The sequence below is a fragment of the Cupressus sempervirens genome, chromosome 9, assembly GCF_028749045.1.
Source record: "Cupressus sempervirens isolate cs-2001-9-10 chromosome 9, ASM2874904v1, whole genome shotgun sequence".
In the NCBI taxonomy this organism is placed as follows: Eukaryota; Viridiplantae; Streptophyta; class Pinopsida; order Cupressales; family Cupressaceae; genus Cupressus; species Cupressus sempervirens.
In genome coordinates, this window is record NC_143126.1 from 461,175,432 (window position 1) to 461,187,395 (window position 11,964).

At 34.7% G+C, this 11,964-nt stretch overlaps 1 pseudogene; it reads left to right on the forward strand.

Moving 5' to 3' along the window:
- Positions 1-9,955: 9,955 nt before the first annotated feature.
- On the forward strand, positions 9,956-10,945 carry LOC149539332 (serine/threonine receptor-like kinase NFP; annotated as a pseudogene).
- The last annotated feature ends 1,019 nt before the right edge of the window (positions 10,946-11,964 follow it).

Consider the following 11,964-nt stretch of genomic DNA (forward strand, 5'->3'; position numbering starts at 1 on the left):
TTCGACGTTGATCTTCTAAGGATCGTAACTTAGAGCTCATGAGGGCTATCGATGAACTGTTGTATGCTACAGGATGGTGATGCTAAGGCCTAAAATAACCTATCTCATTTTCAAGAGATCACCTTTCATTTGGATTTAGCACATTAATCTCACTCAATGCCAAAACTTGCAGTGTGCCTTAGTTCATAGGTGCACCACAGCATAACTTTGAAACCGCTTATCTTGGCATCGAATTGTAAAGGCCATTGGCTCCAGATGGGCGGGTGAACCCTAGTGACACCCTGGTTTTGGCCATGGAGATCATCCATCGTCCACGGCCATCCCGTACTGAGGAATCTCCAAGGTGCTCTAAGTGTGTTTCAAGGTCAATCTTCTGAGGGTCGTAACTCAAAGCTCGTGAGGGCTATCAATGAACTGTCAAATGCTCCAGGATAGTGATGTTGAGGCCTAAAATAAACTATCTCATTTTTGAGAGATCATCTTCCATTTGGATTCGACACATCAATCTCACTCAATGCCAAAACTTGCAATGTGTCTCAGTTCATAGGTGCACCCCAACATAACTTTGAAACCGTTGATCTTGGCATCAAATTGTCAGTTCCATTAGCTCTAAATGGGCGGGTGAACCCTAATGACACCCTTATTCCAATCATAGAGACCATTGTCCATGGCCACCCTATACTAAGGAGTCTCCAAGGTGCTTTAAGTGTGTTTCGAGGTCGATCTTCCAAGGGCCATAACTTGGAGCTCATGAGGGCTATTGATGAACTATGAAATGCTACAAGACAATGATGTTGAGGCCTAAAACAACCTATCTCATTTTTAAGAGATCACCTTCTGTTTGGATTCGGCATAGTGATCTCACTCGATGCCAAAACTTGCAGTGTGCCTCAATTCATAGGTGCACCATAGCATAACTTTGAAACTGATGATCTTGGCATCAAATCGTCAGCACCATTGGCTTCGGATGGATAGGTGAACCCTAGTGACACCCTTCTTCTAGCCATGGAGACCCTCCATCATCTGCAGCCACCTTGTACCAAGGAGTCTCCAAGGTGCTCTACGTGTGTTTCGAGGTCGATCTTCCAAGGGCCGTAACTCAGAGCTCATGAGGGCTATCAATATATCATCAAATTCTATAGGACATTGATGTTGAGGCCTAAAATAACTCATCTCATTTTCAAGAGATCAACTTCCATTTGGATTCGACACAATGATCTCACTCGATGCCAAAACTCGCAGTGTACCTCAGCTCATAGGTGCACCACAATGTAACATTGAAATCGCTAATCTTGGCATCGAATCATCAACACCATTAGCTCTAGATGGGTGGGTGAACCCTAGTGACACCCTTGTTCTAGATGTGGAGACCCTCCATCATTTGCGACCACCCTGTACCGAGGAGTCTCCAAGGTGCTCTAAGTGCATTTCAAGGTCAATCTTCCAAGGGTCGTAACTCGAAGCTCGTGAGGGCTATTGATGAACCATCAAATGCTATAGGATGATAATGTCAAGGCCTAAAATAACCTATCTCATTTTCAAAAGATCACATTCCATTTGGATTCGACATAGTGATCTCACTCTATGCCAAAACTCATAGTGTGCCTCAGTTCATAGGTGCACCATAGCATAATTTTGAAATTGTTGATCTTGGCATCGAATCATCAAGGCCATTAGCTCTAGGTGAGTGGGTGAACCCTAGTGACACCCTTGTTCCAACCATGGAGACCATCCATTGTCTACAGCCACCCCATACTGAGGAGACTCCAAGGTGCTCTAAGTGTGTTTCGAGGTCGATCTTTCGAGGGCTGTAACTTGGAGCTTGTGAGGGCTATCGATGAACTATCAAATGCTACAGGAAAATTAGCCATAACTTTTTCTTGCAAAGTGAAAATGAGTGCAAAGAGTCAGTGAGGGGTTTGAGCATGACCATACAAGGTTGGAAACACCTATATAAGTTGTGAAATGATAACATACATTAATGAAGCCAATTTTGTTAAGTGGATCAATATGGGTAATTAGATCAATGTGAGAAATGTATAGATGTTATTCATATGGATATGGTATTTGGGAACCAAGTTAAAAAGGTTTGATCCAATCAAATCTCTTAAGTTGGGATATTTTGAGGTTATGTTGAAATTGAAAAGTTGTAGTATGAGGATAGTAACAAAGTGAAATGCTAGTTATCAAAGATTATGAGTCTAGGAATGAGTTTGTAGTTGGGAATAGAATCCATGGTTGAGGAGTGGAGTCTTTAACTATGTTGAGATTCAATTTGAAGCCAAGAGTTAGTTTCAAGGTTGAAGGTGGAGTTTACAATAAGATTTGGGGTTATGTGAACCTTGGTAGGAGGTTAGCAAGTGTGTTTATGTCATGATAGCACTTCAAATTAAACATTGCATCCAAATTTGATAATAAAGGTTGTTAAAATGTTATTCACAAATTATTGTATTTAAATCAAATATAACAAACATGATCAAAATTAATGATATTCCATAAACATGAACAATACACATGATCCATGATAAATTGAACAATACTAGATACTAAATTAATATGTATATCATTGTGCACATAAATGACAAAAATATATATCAAAATACATGTATCCATAGACAAATTACACAAATATATATATCAAATATCATGTATCCATAGAAAAAGTACACAAATATATATCAAAATACATAGATCCATATACAAAATGTGGCTGATCATGCCATCGGAATGTGTATAATATCAATATTTTTGTAAACAATGTGGCATATGCCATCTCAAAATGTCTCATGATGCATCCTACGATTACTATACTATCCTAGGGTTCTGGTGGATGATCAAAATGCAACCTCTTCATTGCACTAGGTGGATTGGATGCCTCCTACATAAACAAAAAAGGAAAACCCAAAGTTAGACTACTAAATTTATATGGTTCTTTGTATCTAACATTGAATTACTCAAATGCATAATGATATTTTTTGTAATGAAGATTTATTCTATTAAAATTTCATAATAAATACCTCTCTCATCGACCTTCTGTGCCAGTTAGGAGTCCTCTTGTATGCCCTCAGCAATGCTTGTACCTCACTGATTGTGGGCTATGTATGTTCAAATATGTTTTTTCAAATGAATCTACAACTTGAACTATAATATTATAATTCATAGCATGCTAAATTTATAACATATTTAATCATGAATTCAAACTACAACTTACTAGTGTAGGCTCCTCCTCAAGATATAGTGGTTGCATCATCAAATCTACATAACTCTCTTGTCGAACCTAATGCGCACTAGGAGTCTCCTATGAGATACAAAATAGTAGTTGTTAAATATCACATAAATCAGTTTTGAATTTATTTCTAAAGATAAGGAAAATAAAAAATAAATGATACTTATACATTCAATGGGGCTCTCAGTGTGAATGGAAATGCCTGAGCGTCTACAACATGAAATCTATACGGGCTCATTGCCAATAGCCACGTCCTATATACAATAAAAAATGAAATTAAATTTCATTACCACAAAAATTTTACAAGAATGTATCGATATTTAATCAAATAGAAAGCACCTAATTACCTTTCCTTTGTCAATGGGTGCTGGCTCATCCCCCACACTTTGTCCCCTCGAGACAGGTGGTACCTGCAAGATAAAAGAAAGATTAGCAACCATATATGCTAAAATATCAAATAGAAAAAACAATGAGAACACAAAATAATGTACCGTAGATGTCTCAAGGCCAAATAAAATGGCCGAGAGCATGGCATCATCAATCTGTCTGAGCTCCTCCTCGGTCATCAACTAAACATGAATGAAGATCACATACATGTATAAGTAATTAAAATTACTCTATTATAAAAATTAACTTTAAATCACATATGTCATAAAAAAAATGTATACAAGTATTGACACAGAAGGAGTCCATGCCTCTGCATTCCCCTCCTCTCTCGCATCAGGGTCTGTAGCCTCTACACGTGTGTCTGGTGTATCCTCATCTAATACAAAATGATACTCAGGAAGATCACCTCTGGGACCGAGGAAAATATTCTTGCACATAATGCAAGTTTGAAGCACACAAATGTGTGATGAGCTAGCCGATGATGAACTGGTGCTAGCATCATCAACACAGGGAGGCGGGACTGACCTAGCCTAAGATATCAATGGGCTACTTAGCCTATGAATGGCTCTAATGGTCTAAGAGCTAGCCTCTGCCATAATATCAGGATGTTGCAATCAAGGAGGGGGGGAGATATTAGTAGGGGGAACAAAAGTGCCAGCTTTCTTCTGCTGGGAAGAGGGTCTATCCTAAGGAGCTCCTAGTCCTACACCCATGTTGGGCTTCATCCTCTAATAGTTTGCTTTGAGTTTCAATAGAAATTCTGCATATAATTTTCTAAGGAACTAAAATGGCACCTCTAAATTGCTATGTGGAGGGATATTAAATACCATCCACCAGTGATCCCAAAAGTTTGCATGTATGGCCTCATTTGTGCACCATTTAATCGATAGTCTGGTTTTTTTTTTTTACTGGTATACCGATTTTTGGGTTCACAAAAAGGCTAGCCAAATCCTCTTTGGTTATATTGAGGGCCGCAACCTCATCATAGTCCAAGCCATCATCAAACATCTCATGTATTTTGTCACGCCAACGAAGAGCAGCATTTTGTTGATTGGTAAGGGTTTCAATGTTATCCACTATGGTGTTTAATGTGGATAACATAGGAGCCAATGCGGGTACATTATTATATGTTCTTTGCAAAGTCCTCAATTGGGTGAGATTTTCAATTATCATATCCTCAATTCGAGGAGGGTTTTAAGGGGGTAAAGGATCATTTGGTGGATGGTTTTGCAGGGGCACTGGATCATTTGGCGGGGGGTTACAAGGAATATTATTCCTTGCCTTAGTGTCATCATTTTGATCAGCCATTCCTATTAATTTGCAAAACATAATATATATATTTTAAAAACCTTAATTTTAACAATTTCTATCAAAAAAACCCTAAATTCAACTAAAACTAACAAATTCATGATAAAATTTATAAAATTTATATTAAAATTGATAAAACAACAAAAAAAATTAACCTTATATTGTGTATCCAATTTCAAACCCGATATCTGAGCCGCTAAACACTAGATAACCTTGTGAAAACAACCCGCCGGTTGTCTTTTTTTTTTTATAAACATTAACAGATATCAGGTATCCAATATTATATCAGATATTTGATATAATATCAGATATCCAATGCAATATTGAATATCTGATATTTGACACGTCAACCTGTGGGTTGTCTTCTTTGAAACACCCCGTCGGTCAAAAATAACATATTAGTAATGTATTATATTATACTATTATATTATACTATTATATTATATTATATTATAATATTATATTATATTATACTATTATATTATACTATTATATTATATTATATTATATTATATTATATTATTATACTATACTATTATATTATACTATTATACTATATTATATTATACTATTATATTATATCATATTATAATATTATATTATATTATATTATACTATTATATTATATTATACTATTATATTGTACTATTATATTATATTATACTATTATATTATACTATTATATTATATTATATTATATTATACTATTATATTATATCATATTATTATATTACATTATATTATACTATTATATTATATTATACTATTATATTATATTATAATTTATACTATTATATTATATTATACTATACTATTATATTATATTATATTAGTAATTTATACTATTATATTATATTTTACTCATTAATATTTGTGAATGATTTTTGAAATATAAAAATATTAATCTTCATAAATAATATAATACATATTTATTATTTTACAATTATATAATGTAATAACTAATTTATTATTTCATATTACTTTATATATATTTCATACTATATATTTTTAAGTACTTGTTATTGAGTATCCAATATTATATTGGATATCCGATATCAAATTGGATATCTGATAAGGGTTGGACCTTACTTTCCAAGTTCGGTACCTAGATAGGTGAAAAAAATTCATAGCGGATTTTGAAACGCTTTTAGACATTTTCAAACTCTATTTTTTTCACATCGCCACTTTTTGGCACACCATGATCTCGCACATACCCAACTGGGAAGGAAAACAAAAAGGAGAAATTAGAGCTTGTGCATACAGATGTATGGGGATTGACTCAGGTATCTTCCCTTGGTGGCTCTCATTATTATGTTACATTTATTGATGATGCAACTAGAAAAGTATGGGTTTATTTCCTTAGACAAAATTCTAATGTATTTTAAACTTTTAAGAAATGGAAATGCTTGGTTGAAAATGAGATTGGTAAGAAATTAAAATGTCTCAAATCTAATAATGGTGGTGAATATTGCAGTCATGAATTTGAAGATTATTGCTCCACTAATGGTATTCATAGACAAAAACTTGTTCCAAGGACTCTACAGGAAAATGGAGTGGTTGAACGCATGAACAGGACTATAATGGAGCATGCAAGGAGCATGAGGTTGTATTTAGGGTTGCCCTTATACATGTGGGAAGAGGCTATCAATACTAATGTATATTTGATTAATAGAGGTCCTTCTACTCCTTAGGGATGTGTTATTCCAGAGGAAGCATGGATTGGTAAGAAGGTGAGTTATTCTTTTCTCAAGACCTTCGGTTGTGAAGCTTTTGCTCATATAGATTCTAAAAATAGAACTAAGCTAGAAGCTAAGTCAAAGAAATGTGTATTTTTTGGATATGGCATTAATAAATTTGGTTATAGGCTTTGGGATTTTGAAAATCATAAAATTGTAAGAAGCAGGGATGTCATATTCAATGAAAAAGTGTTGTACAAAGATCTGTTGTAGCGACATGAGAACAAAGAAGATGATTATGTAGTGTTGGATGATACTCCAAAAGATGATGTTCTAGCCATTCCTAATGATGTGCAACAACCATAACAACAAATACCACACACACTAGTGAACGTTAGATAGTCAACAAGGCAAATTAGACCTCTAGAAAGATTTTCTCCCTCTTTGTATTCTATTTTACTTACTAATGCTGGTGAACTTGAATGTTATGATGAAGCTATGCAGGAAGAAACTAAGATTCAGTGGGAGTCTACAATGAAAGATTAAATGGACTCTTTGCTAAAAAATAAGACATGGGATTTATGCTTTCTTGCAAGTAAAAAGGCTTTATAGAATAAGTGGGTTTACAAGTTGAAAGAAAAGGAAGGAGGTAAGAAAATATTTCAAGCTAGGTTAGTTGTGAAAGGATTTACACAGAAAAAGGGCATTGATTTTGATGAGATATTTTCTCTTGTTGTTAAGATGACTTCTATCCATACTGTTTTAAGTATTGTGGCTACTAAAAATTTTCATTTAGAGCAGCTTGATGTTAAAATATCCTTTCTTCATGGAGATTTAGATGAGGAGATATATATGACTCAGCCATAGGGTTTTGAGGTCAAAGGTAAGGAAAACTTAGTGTGCAAATTGAAGAAAAGTTTATATGGCTTGAAGCAAGCACCTCAACAATGGCATCTGAAATTTGATAGTTTTATGCATGAGCATGGTTATAGTAGGTGTCATTCAGATCATTGTGTCTACTTTAAGAGGTTGGATGATGATAGCTACATCATTTTATGTTTATATGTTGATGATATACTTGTAGCTAAGTCTAACATGGATCATATTAAGGGGCTAAAATGTCAATTAGCACATGCATTTGCTATGAAGAATTTGAGGGCAGTAAAAAAAATCCTTGGTATGAAGATTTGCAGAGATAGGAAGAACAGGAAATTGATGCTATCTCAAGTTGATTATGTTGAGAAGGTGTTGCAATGTTTCTCTATGGAGAATGTTAAAGCTGTCAGCACACCTTTACCTAGTCATTTGAAGTTGACTAAGGAGATGTGTCCTAAGACACAAGAAGAGGAGGATAAGATGTCCAAGGTACCCTATGCTTCAGCTATAGGAAGCTTGATGTATACTATGGTATGTACTAGGCCAGATATTGCACATGCAGTGGGAGTCATTAGTAGGTATATGACTCATCTAGGAATTGAGCATTGGAATGCAGTCAAATGGATTCTCAAATATTTGAGAGGAACATCTAATAAGTGTTTGCATTTGGGGGGCTCTACTACTTATTTATAGGGCTATGTTGACTCAGATTTGGTGGGGGATATTGATACCAGGCGAAGTACTATAGGTTATGCCTTTACTATTGGTGGGGCAACCGTGAGCTAAATTTCTAGGTTACAGAAGATTAATGCTCTATCCACTACAGAGATAGAGTATGTTGCTACTATAGAGGCAGCCAAGGAGATGATATGGCTCCAATTCTTCTTAGAAGAATTGGGACATCCTCAGAAGGATAATTATTTGTTCATAGATAGTTAGAGTGCCATTCATCTTGCAAAGAATTCAGCTCTGCATTCAAAGACCAAACACATACAGTTGCAGTACCATTTCATTTGGTTAGTTTTGGAGGATGGATAGTTAAAGATGGAGAAGATACATACAAATGAAAATCTAGCAAATATGTTGAAAAAGGTAGTAAAAAGGGAGAATTTCAACTCCTCTTCAAATTTTAGTTGGTTTTCTCAACTGAGCATGAATAAAAGAATAGTAGAGTCCATGGTGGTTTGATCCAATGGGAGTCTCATGGAGTAGCGTCATAGCTACAGGATCAGTCTCTAAGTGGGAGATTGTTGTTTAGTGTGGAGCCTAATCAATCCCCAAGTGGGAGATTGTTAGATTGTGGTGACTAATCAGGAAAGTATTGTACATACTTCATAAATTCTTTGGGGCTTGGGGCATCGCCTCGAAAAGAAAAATTGGGCCCTATTTTATCAATATTTTGGGCCGACATGTAATTATTAATTATAACCCTAAAGCAGTAAAAATACTTGTATAAAAGAGCTTAGAGTCAGGGATTGTTTCATAGGTGTGATGTGAAATTGTTTCTTGTGGCAATATTGAGCTATAAGGGATTACGAATTGTAATCAGGTTGTAATCACTAGATCGTAATAATATCAAACTTGTTGTTTGGTGGATATAGACTAGGGTTGGGTGAACCACATTAAATCTTGGTGCCTTGTGTTCTTTTCTATGTGATCTTTTATTTTCTGTTATTGGTTATATTTGCATGTAATTATTATTTCTTTATGTGGTTTAATCCTAGCAATTTGTGTGTGGACTGTCAAGTTTAAGGTACTTGTTGGTTGACTATTTCAAACTTAACTAAGTCAACATTTAGGTTTGCAATAAGGCATGTACGTGTAAACTTGTAAAAGTGTACCAAAGTAACATGTTCATAGTTTCCCTTTATTTTAATTTTCCATTGTTAGAAGATGGCTAAAAATTGAAATAGTAATGCTAAGTTTACACTTCAATATCAGAAATCCAATTGCTATGCTTTAGAAATTAGATGTAGTGATCAATAACTTATCATGTATCATGAACAAGTGACAACTTTGTTACCGTTTTCGTTTGATCTTCACGTTGTGTTGTCCTGATCTGGTAATCATATATTGTGATAGTGAAAAGAAATTAGATAATTGAAATATTAGAACTCGAACATAGCAGAATCAACTAGAAATGGTTTATGTACATGACAAGACTAAATGATAATAACAATCAATAACATAGTATATGTCATACCCTAAATTGATTGTCTTATTCTTTTTAAAGTATAAAGATTTAAAATATAATTATGTATCATCAATAAAAAGAACTTCTGTGTAAAGTCTTTACTATTTTGTGGATATAATTTCTATTTAAAAATTAATAATTGTCTAATTTATTTAATCAAAGAGTAATGTGCAAAGAGGGTCATATCAGAGTCAGTGAATGAATCAATTTTGATTATAATTAGAAAATAATAGCTTTGAAATAAAATCACAATTGAATAGGTCACTTCTCCATCATCAAGTACAAATAATGGTTCTCATGGTTTGGGTATTGTTATAGGGGCTTCTTTGAGTGGGGCTTTAGATTTGGCTTTATACATTTTTTGGTATTATTATAGGGCAGTTTTAGCATCTAAGACTACTAAAGAACCTAGTAGCTCTTCAGATTTGAATACTATTGAAAAGCTTGAATTCATTAGCTCCTCAAATTTGAAATCAAAGTCTTTTACAATGAAAAGTACCCAACAAGAGAAACTTTTAGCCAGTGTTATTAGCACCATCGATAAGCCTCGCACATATTCTATTAAGAGTTTGTTGAAAGCAACATAGAATTTTAGCCCTTTGAGTAACATCTAGGGCTCTATTTACATAGGCATCATAAATGGTAAGAATTATGTCATAAAGTAGATAAAGGGTGATATGTCCCAAGAATTGAAGATTTTGTGAGAGGTCAATCATAGTAATTTGGTGAAGTTCGAAGGATTTTGCAACAATTCAAAGGAAAAGTATTACTTGGTCTATGAGTATACTAACAATGGTAGCCTAAATGTATGGCTTCATGGTCAGAGAAAAATTGTTAGTTCCAATCTAAGCTCTTGGAAGACCAGATTGTAGATTACCTTGGATGTGGCAAATGGGCTTCAATACATTCATAAGCACACAGTGCCTTGTGTTGTGCACAAGGATGTTAACACTAGAAACATTCTCTTGGATATCAAATTTAGGGCCAAGATTGCCAATTTTTCCATTGCAAAATTAGGGATAAATGTGTGCACAAGGCATATATAGTAGGCATGCCAAGGTACATGCTCTAGAATACCTAGTAAATGGAGAGGTCACACCAAAACTTGATGTGTTTGCATTTATGGTTGTGTTGCTAGAGCTAATTTCTAGAAAGGAAGCCATTGTTGTTGAAGTGAAGCTTCCATTGGGAGGAAATGTAGGGCTTCTTTTGACACAAATAAAGCCCTTCATGGAAGGGGAAGATAGAGAAGTGAAGCTAAGAAAGCTAGAGATATAAACATAGAAGATGTTTGCCAGTTATTGTCAAAACTAACATGAGCTGATTCATTGCTGGCCCAAGTTGGAGATAGTCTACCCATCCACCATACTTAACACATGTAAAACACAATCAATAGAAGCATTTGAAGGTGATGTTCTAGTCACATATGGCCCAACATGCAAGACAAGCTCAATGAGTGACCAAAAATCATCCATTGCACATGTTGACCTTACTAATAGCCAAGGGCAGATGATAATTACAACAAATATTACAAATACACTAATACAAAAACTTCTACCATCACTCCAGCCTAGAACAAGTGTCTATTTGGAGAAGTTTAAAATTAGGAAAAAAGCCAATTTGAAAGGAGTGATGCTAAATACTACTTACAACTGACACCCGAAATAAAAATCACAACTATTTGTCTAGTTTGCACACAGAAACAACTCATACCAAATAAAAAAATATCACAGCTAGTCCACTTGCCAAAGACATACCCAATTGGAAGCCTTGGCATACTTGTACCATCCCACAGACACGAGACATCTGAATTCCACTTGCAAATTAGAGATGAACCACTTCCTTTAGATGTTGCTACTATAAGGAACTCTTCTAAATCATAATTTCTTCTTGCTCAAAGCTAAGAATAAAAACTCTGAAAATGAACTCGTCATTTTTTACAACCATAATTTCACTTCCGTGCAACTCATAGTTATGAAGGATCATGTTGGACCCTACACTAGCTTGCAAAAAATATTTGCAGCCTCCACAATTTGAAACCCACTGCTTCTAATTTTGAAAAATGTAGCACTCCAGGGACCATGAGGCTCTGCAATCATACGATCAGGACTTTCTACCTTCATTAACATATTGCATGATGCATCAACAGAAAAATCACTCATGGAACTCGACTCAACAAATGTACAAGTAATAAAATAAATACCTCCTCCTTCCATTTATCAAATCAATGGAATACAAAATGCTCTTGAACTAATTCAGATCTATATGGCTTTTCCAATAAAAGGTAATAGGCACAC